Raw genomic sequence first — 8797 nt, forward strand, 5'->3', positions numbered from 1 at the left:
GATGGTAAATTAAATCACCAATCACGCATATAAAAAGAATTAAAATACCTTTTTGATCATGTTTTTAATGGACTTATTTAATTATAATTTTCATACTTTTAAATATCTAATTTCAGTTTTAATACTTTTAAATTTTAAATCTAGTTGTTATTACTAATTTATTATTTTTTCTTTTCCTTTATAAATTTTGATTACATATTTACATGGTATAGTTTTTTATATGAAAATTAACATCAAATAATTAAATTGAAGATTTATGGGAAATTTTGAGAGTCCAAAATTAGGAACTAAAATTAAATAAATTGGAAAGTTTTGACCCCAAAAAAATATAATTCACCAATCAACACTTACTGCATTTTTTAAAAAGAAATTCTAAGCACACATTCTACACTATAACTTTACCATTCAACCAATCCCAAACGTGGAAGATTGTTAAGCAATAAAACCTTAGGCCTTTTGAAACTATAATTTGAAAAATATCAATCATCCATGGCCTCCCCCTACTTTATGCTTACCAATGATGAATTTTTGTGTGAATAATATTTCGGGTGCATTTGGATACATCCACTTTCTTAGTTTTTCGTTCATGTGGTTTGGAATTCGATAAAAATTTCAGGTTGATAAGATAAGAAATGATCATGAGTATAATAAAAGAAGAATGATGAATGGCAAGTTGCTCGACTTACCCGACTCCGTCGACAGATTTGCTCTACTCAGTCAAAGTTATTTTCAATGTCAATGGGTTTAGGGTCATATAATCAATACGGATAGCAAAAAACTACTTAGTATTAATACGAATAATCGATGATGTACAACAACAAAATTTCCAGATTTTCAGATTTTTTTACCTAAGAGATCCAATACATTTCTAGAAAATAGGAGAAAAATCCTAACACTTATGGGATTTACATTTGATCTAATGAAAAGGTAAATCTAATGTCCATAAATATGCCTAAACAATCAATTTGCAAACCTCCATTATACATGAACAATTAAAATACCCACCATACAAGATTTTATAATTCTAGATAAAAATTAAAGAGACTCTGATACCAACAGAAGGGAATGTACACTAAATCCCGCAACAGAGCATTAGATTACTTTTTTTTTTTAATTTAAAATTAAACTTTACACTAAATCCCACAAAAGCCAGATTTTGAAAACTAAAAAAAAGTAACCTTTAAAAATTTGTCTTTGTTTTGGAATTTGACTAAGAATTCAACCATGATAATTACAAAAAAAAAAAAAAAAATGCAAATCATGGTAAGAAATGAGGAAAAATAAGTTTAATTTTCAAAAATTAAAAACAAAAACAAAATGGAGCTAATTATTTGTATGAGTTAATAACGGTACCATATAAACCTATAGATTATTAGCTTAAATGATCCAAAAGTAATTAATTAGGCAATTTCCATTTATAACTATAAATCACTCCATTATAGATCTGGAGTTGCACTTTTATGAGTTATGCACTATAAGAAGTTGATCCTTAAGAAGTTGTTTATAATTAGATTTGAGACAATGTCCGTTTTAACCCTATAATTACATCTTGCACCTTATAAGTACAACTAACCATCTGATGAATAGTTCATTTATGATTCAATCATAAATCAAGTCCCTGTTGGACCAATGAGAGCGTATGAGCCATTTATCAAGCCACGAATCAACTCTTAAGAGAACTACTCATCTACTTACCCTATGTGAGAATGAGTGGATACTATCTTTTGAAATTAGTTCTCAACTCCCTATTTGGTCAAGTCTCTAAAATGGTAGGCCTTATTGAATTGGCTACTTGAGTCATTTTCACTCATGAAAATCAAAGTAGAAGCCCCGACAAGTAGAAGTTCATAACTCATCTAGGGTTGAGATTGAGTCGCATATGATCATCTAGTAAAATATTAATCTCTTCGATTAATGGATTTGTTAGAGAGATTTAATATTTTTTCGTCCAACCTTATATAAATTATTTGTATAGGATATCTCCACTCACATCTCCCCACATAAACGATTCGAATTAAATCGTATAGTATCAATTAGAAAATGGGCTGTATCCATAGTGTCACCAAGAAAATGCATCACAACCTTATCCATATAATATAGACCATTTAAGTTATTTCTTTATTCACTTATATGTTAGCCACATACAGTTCTAGATTACATTTAATAACCTTGAATTTTATTGTAACGAATAATATAATATTGTATATAAAATAGGTAGATTAAATAACTGTTGAATAACTTATTAATTACTTGGCTTTAAGCACAAATCCTAACAAAATCCAAAATATGCAATATCATATAATTGTGGAGATATATGAAGGGTCGCTCTCTTTAGCACATTTTCTCTCATTTTTTGAGTTGTTTTCTACTGCGACTGCAACAAGATGAGTTCATGTAGTTAAGTTCTTTTCACACTCTAAAGCTATGAAACACAGATACTTCATATGAGACAAAGAATCAGTATCTGACACGTATCGGATACCGATACTTCCAGATACTTCATAGATACATATCTGACACGCGATTTGACGTATCTATTTCTATGTGTACTTTTTTTTTTTAAGAAAAAAGACAAGTAACTTATATAATCTTTCCCAATCTAAAATTAGGCAACCTATTTAAAAAACTCACTACTTGAGTCGAAAATTAAAAGAAAAAAAATAAATAATGGATCAAACCATAGACTAGAATCATCTAATCTCAATCTTCACATTTGAGTCCCCACAAAATCCACCAAAATATAAACAATTTGGATGTCTTCAATAATAAGTTCTTGGTTTATCTTCATACTTCTATCTCTAATTTTTTTCTTCTTCTTCTTTGCAATATGAGTCACTTTTCTATTGCATTTCATTAACTATTGTACTTCAACATCTTAGATGTTGCTTTTTTTGTTTTGTATTTTAGTGTTTGTATTATATTTTGTGCTATTGTTATTAACTTGTATGCTAAATTTATCTATATACTAGATTTTTGAAAAAAAAAATGTATCTTCAACATATTCTCATTTTTTAGAAATATATATATTAAAAAAATACATAAAAAAGTGACGTATCCTTAGACGTATCCGTATCTTAGTTTTTTAGAAATTGACCAATCGCCGTATCCGATCGTATTCGTATCGTGTAGCTGTATTTGTATCTGTACTTTATAGCTCTAAAGAAATGATAATCATATTATGATTATTTATATTTATAATGGTGACTAATCGATGCTATTTTTTATAAAAAAAAAAATTATGGGTATTTATACGAAAGCATATCATTAAATCGATTTTGAAGTCTTTTGAGTTATGGTACATCAACATAGTAGTATAGGGGTCCTTTTGTAGTAATCTCATTGGGAATACATCATTATCTTAATATAAAAATCTATTTATTATCGACCATATTAATATGTTTAAAAAAGGAATAATAATCGAAGATATCCTAAGATGTCAATCTTGATGTATCACATTTTCATCCCATAAAAAAAAAAAAAAAAAAAAAAAATCTAAGAAGATGCAGAAAATTGAATAACTTTGGTAGAATGCACGATTTCTTGAAAATTAATAATATGTGTAATTTTGAAATTCACGTAAGCCCATCTTGTTCCCCTCAGCACACAAATAAAAGAAAATATTTTTTTAAAAATGCCACCTAGTATCAATATTTTTTTAAATATTTTTTTAACTGAATTTTTTTAAAAATATTTTTTTTTTTAAAAAAAAATTATTTAACCTTCTAGCCCCCACCACCGACTCATAGAAGTCAGATTCTATTCATGAATCTTGTTGGATGAGAACCAAGCATTTATGGATAATTCACTACACTTTTTGATCTACCAATAAACAAAGCTTAGCTTAGCTAGTTTCATTATTTTTCTCAATCATGGATTCCTTTTTTTTCATCAAAATTTTCTTAGCTCTAATTTTTCTTTCCACTCAAACCCTATCTTCTCACTGCACCCAACTGTTTTATCCTGGATTCAATGGATCCATCAACATAACTTTGAAAGAATCTGCAGAAATCGAAAGCAATGGAGTTTTGAGGCTAACGAGTAATTCCCAAAACATCATCGGCCAGGCCTTTTACGCCTCTCCAATTCAGTTCAAAAACTCCTCCATCGCCGCACACGGCGGTAGCGGCGGCGTTGGCGGCGGACGAGCGTTTTCTTTCTCCACCTGTTTTGTCTTCTGTATCATCCCCGAGAACGGCGGCGGCCATGGCTTCACTTTCGCCATTGTCCCTTCTGAAGATCTCAGAGCTAATACTCAGAGGTTCCTCGGCCTCTTCAATGGAACAAACTTCGACGCCAAATCCTCAAACCATATCTTTGCTGTGGAATTCGACACCATCCGCGATGTGGGAATCAGAGATAGAGATGACGATCATGTGGGGATCGATGTAAACAGCTTGATTTCGGATATTTCTGTTCACGCTGCATATTTTGACGATTTAGGTAAAATTCAAAATCTCTCACTCCAAAGTGGGAAGCCGATTAAAGTTTGGATTGATTATGATTCTGATGAAATCACTCTCAATGTTACGATTTCCCCTTTTTCTTCAAAACCCAGAAGGCCAATTCTGTCGTACGGAGTGAATCTTTCGTCAGTTCTTGATAAAGAAATGTACATTGGGTTTACTGCATCAACAGGCTCTCTTTCTAAAAGCTCGCAGTACATTTTGGGATGGAGTTTCGCCATTAATGGCCTAGCTCGAGATCTTGATCTCTCTTCGCTTCCATTACCCAAAAAGAAGAGAACAGGGAAGAAAATCAGTTTCTCTGTTTACGTGTCTATTACAACTGTGAGCGTTTTTGTGATCTCTGTTTTCGCTTTAGGTTTTTATCTCTTTCGAAAGTACAAGAAATCCGATGAAATCGAGCCGTGGGAGCTTCAAATTGGACCCCATCGATATTCCTATAGAGAATTAAAAAAGGCTACAAGAAATTTCGGTGAGAAGGAGATTCTTGGGTATGGGGGATCTGGGAAAGTATACAGAGGAATCCTTCCGATTTCAAAAACCCAAATCGCGGTTAAGCGAATTTCTCATGATTCAAAACAGGGTCTCCGGGAATTCGTGACGGAGATCGCTACAATCGGAATGCTCCGTCACCGGAATCTGGTTCAGTTACTTGGATGGTGTCGGCGGCAGCAAGTTCTGCTTCTGGTTTACGAATTTATGGAGTATGGGAGCTTAGATAATTACTTATTCGACGATCCAAGAACGATTTTGAATTGGGAACAGAGATTCAAAGTGATAAAGGGAGTTGCCTCTGCTCTGCTGTATCTTCACGAGGGGTATAAACAGGTGGTGATTCACAGAGACGTGAAGGCGAGCAATGTGTTATTAGACGGCGAATTGAACGGAAGGTTAGCGGATTTCGGGCTCGCAAAGGTTTATGAACACGGATCGGCTCCAGATACGACTCGGGTCGTCGGAACTTTGGGGTATTTGGCGCCGGAGCTGCCGAGAACAGGGAAATCGACGACGAGCTCCGACGTATACGCATTTGGGGCTCTGATGCTGGAAGTGGCTTGTGGGCGGCGGCCGGTGGAAATGAAGGCGTTACCGGAGGAGATGACGTTGGTGGATTGGGTTTGGGATAAATACAGAGAAGGGCAGCTTTTGGCCGTCGTCGATCCGAAGCTCCAGGGAGTTTACGACGAAGTTGAGGTGGCGATTGTGTTGAAATTGGGGGTTATGTGTTCGAATAATGAGCCGGAGCAACGGCCGAGTATGAGGCAGGTTGTGCGGTGTTTTGACGGAGAAATTAGCGTTGCCGACGAGTGGAAGGCGCCCCGTGGCGGCAGTAACGGCGGGGCGGGGGGGGATTTTGTTGTGTCTTTTACGTCTACGTCGATTAGCGAAGAAAGCTCGTGTTAATTATGCTAATTAGTCATTAGCGACAACGTTTTTTTCTTAAAAATACATAAAGCAATTTTGTTTTTTGTTCTTTATTCTTTGGAATTTTTTTTACCGTGTATAGTGATATTAAATGATTGTCAATCGTAGGGATTAGGACTGAGACTTGAAGAGTTCGATTTTGTCCATTTTAGACTAACCAAGAATCAAAACAAATCCATTGTCTTTATAAAAAAGAGATCCAAATGAATCTCTGGCAAAGAATAAAACGATTGAATTGATTTTATTCGTCTGTTTATTATCTGTTTGGTTCTTGATTTTTGGTATTGTCTTTTTTCTTTTAATTAATATTTTTATTAACACTTTGTTTTACATCGGTCATTTTCAGTCATGTTTACTTTTTTGTTTTTTTTAGCACTTTTTAAAATAAAAAACATACATGCTTCATTATAATTTTCTTTTCTAAACAATAAATTTACATGCATCATACTAATTAAAATACTAAAAGATAGTTTATTTTTAAGGGTCTATATATACCATTGGATCAACTCTATTTTGATTGGTTTTTCTCCTAAAAAATCGATCTTAATAGATACTTTTTAGTTTTCTTCAAATATAAACTAAAATGTCTAATTTTATACTAAAAATTAAATCAAATCATTGGATTGATTTTGATTGTTTTAATTTTTCGATTTTTGATTGCACTTCTAATTGTGATATTATTATTCTAAACATTATTAATATAAATCTTTAGAAAAATCCTGATTAATATAAAAGTAAGAGGTTTAAATATTCACCAAATTAATAGAAAAGCATTTTGAAGTCATGTTTATAAAATCTATGTACAAAGTTGAAAATATTTCTTAATTACTTTAATTTTAATTCTTAAAGTCAGTTTTCAATTTTTTTAATATTTATTGAAAGGAATAACATTCCTTCTCCTAGAACATAAATATAAGATGAACCTATAGTTAATAAATGAAACTTAGAAACAAAGAGAAATAATATTCAAAATATCTTTCTGCACACTCTTAATTTATTTTTCTAAGAGAAAAAAAAAATAGATATCTTAATACATAGACTATGTTCAATTGACTTAATTGTTTTATAATTAAAAGGAATAAGGTTAAGTTTGAACAAGTGGTTTGAAAATTATAAAATTTAAGAAGAATAAAGAAGGAAAAAAAAATACATTTTAGCTAGGATTGTTTCTTTTAATATAAAAGTAAGGAAAAAAAGGTATAAATCATTTTTATGAGGAAACCTTGATTTTTAATGAAAAAAAGCCTCACAAAATTTCAATAATTGAAAGGATAATGAGAGTGAGATAGGAAAGAGCCAGTCATCTTAGAATATTCGATGGAGACAAGCATTAGTAACGATAAAGACTCTTCATTATTTTCACCGACTTTAAAAAATTATGACTAGAAATCAAATTATAATAGTTATATTACTTATTCACTTCGATTAGTCACCAATTTTCTTAATCTATAATGTAAAATCTAGTATTTTTTTTTTAATTGAAAGACCCAGAATTTTTAAGTCTTTTGAATTTTGATATATATGAAATATATTATGTTGTTCATTTTGAAATATTTGGTGTTGTAGGAGGAAGTTTGAAAATAATTGGAAATGAAAGCTTAATTGAATTGGAGAATAAGGGCAAAAAGGAGAAATTCCATAATAGGGAGGGTAAGACTGTAATTTTACTTATTAATTACAAAATTTGGCAAGAAAACAAAGTATAAAAGAATAAAACAAGTAAAAGAAAAGAAATTTAAAAAAGAAAATTCAAAATTGGGAAGATTGGAAGCCAAGTAAATAGGGATGAAATGGAGTTATTCGGCTTTCGTTTGATCTTCAGAATTGGGAAGCCTTTTTTTTACGATACTCGGAGATGAAAGGTTGGAAATAATTTTCGGGCTTAGGTCTATAGAAAAGTTAAGAGAATGAGAAGTTTTATCCCATATGAATAAATTTAGAATTGTGCAGAGGGCATTCTCGGTGAGAATCCAAATTGAGTTGGTGGTGGAAGTATAACTCTTTCACCACAAGCGTGTTTCATCGTTGTTGTACGTCTGTTTGGGTGGGTGAGTTCGTGTAATTGCACGTGCGTTAAAAAGAATTAAATTTTTATTACTTATCCTTTTATTTATAAATTAAATTTTTACTACTTAACTGTCCGATCTGTTGAGTTTCTGTCCGTTGGTTTCCGTTCGTTAACGGACCTTTTCTTTTCGTCTGTTGGTGTCCTCCTCTCACACCATATATAATACTGTTCAGATCTGTAAGAGAACGCACAACAGAATTTTATTCATTCTTTTCCACTTGATTTCTACTGTTCTGAACAACTTTCTTATCGGTTCTAGTCCTTTTTTTTTACGAGTGCACGCTTGAATTTGGAGACTGTATTAACTTCGGGGAGCAATCGGCATAAGCGATTAGCACCGAGATCGTGTCGTATTGGCTTTTAGGGTAGTAGTTCTTCCACGACACAACAACTTTAACATGAAATTGGAAGAAGGAAATAGGAGTTGAAGAAATCAGTCTATCTTCGATTTGTGCTCCTAAAATATCACGGTAGAATTGATTTTGTAATGGGGATATTATGGTAATTTTCTTTTGTTGGCATTTTTTCTATGGATGCTTCAAATAATAGAATTTGCTTTTTTTTTTTTTTTAAAAAAAAAATAATAAATTGAGAAGTTATGGAAAGAAAATTATGCTTTTAAAGGGAGGGGAGGAAATTAATCATATTATTACGATGTAACATAAATTAGAGAAAGAGTTTTGCTGCTCAATGTGAAGAACTTGTGATTTTTGAGAAGGGAAAAATTTGTGGAGGGCTAGAGAGAGAAAGTAAGGTAAGGAAGAAGAAGATGATGGAGATGTGAGAGGAGAATAAAAGGGAATAATGGATAAAAAATACATATTGTGGGTAATTTCCATTG

The 8797-nt window shown here is 32.0% G+C and overlaps 1 pseudogene across 1 annotated transcript; it reads left to right on the plus strand.

The window, feature by feature from the left end:
* Nucleotides 1–3748: 3748 nt before the first annotated feature.
* On the plus strand, nt 3749–5941 carry LOC150037317 (L-type lectin-domain containing receptor kinase S.4 pseudogene; annotated as a pseudogene). The gene has a single exon (XR_016528822.1). The product of XR_016528822.1 is annotated as an L-type lectin-domain containing receptor kinase S.4 pseudogene (transcript).
* Nucleotides 5942–8797: the final 2856 nt, after the last annotated feature.

Source organism: Benincasa hispida, chromosome 3 (assembly GCF_027475165.1).
Source record: "Benincasa hispida cultivar pf3 chromosome 3, pf3_genome.v1.1, whole genome shotgun sequence".
In the NCBI taxonomy this organism is placed as follows: domain Eukaryota; kingdom Viridiplantae; phylum Streptophyta; class Magnoliopsida; order Cucurbitales; family Cucurbitaceae; genus Benincasa; species Benincasa hispida.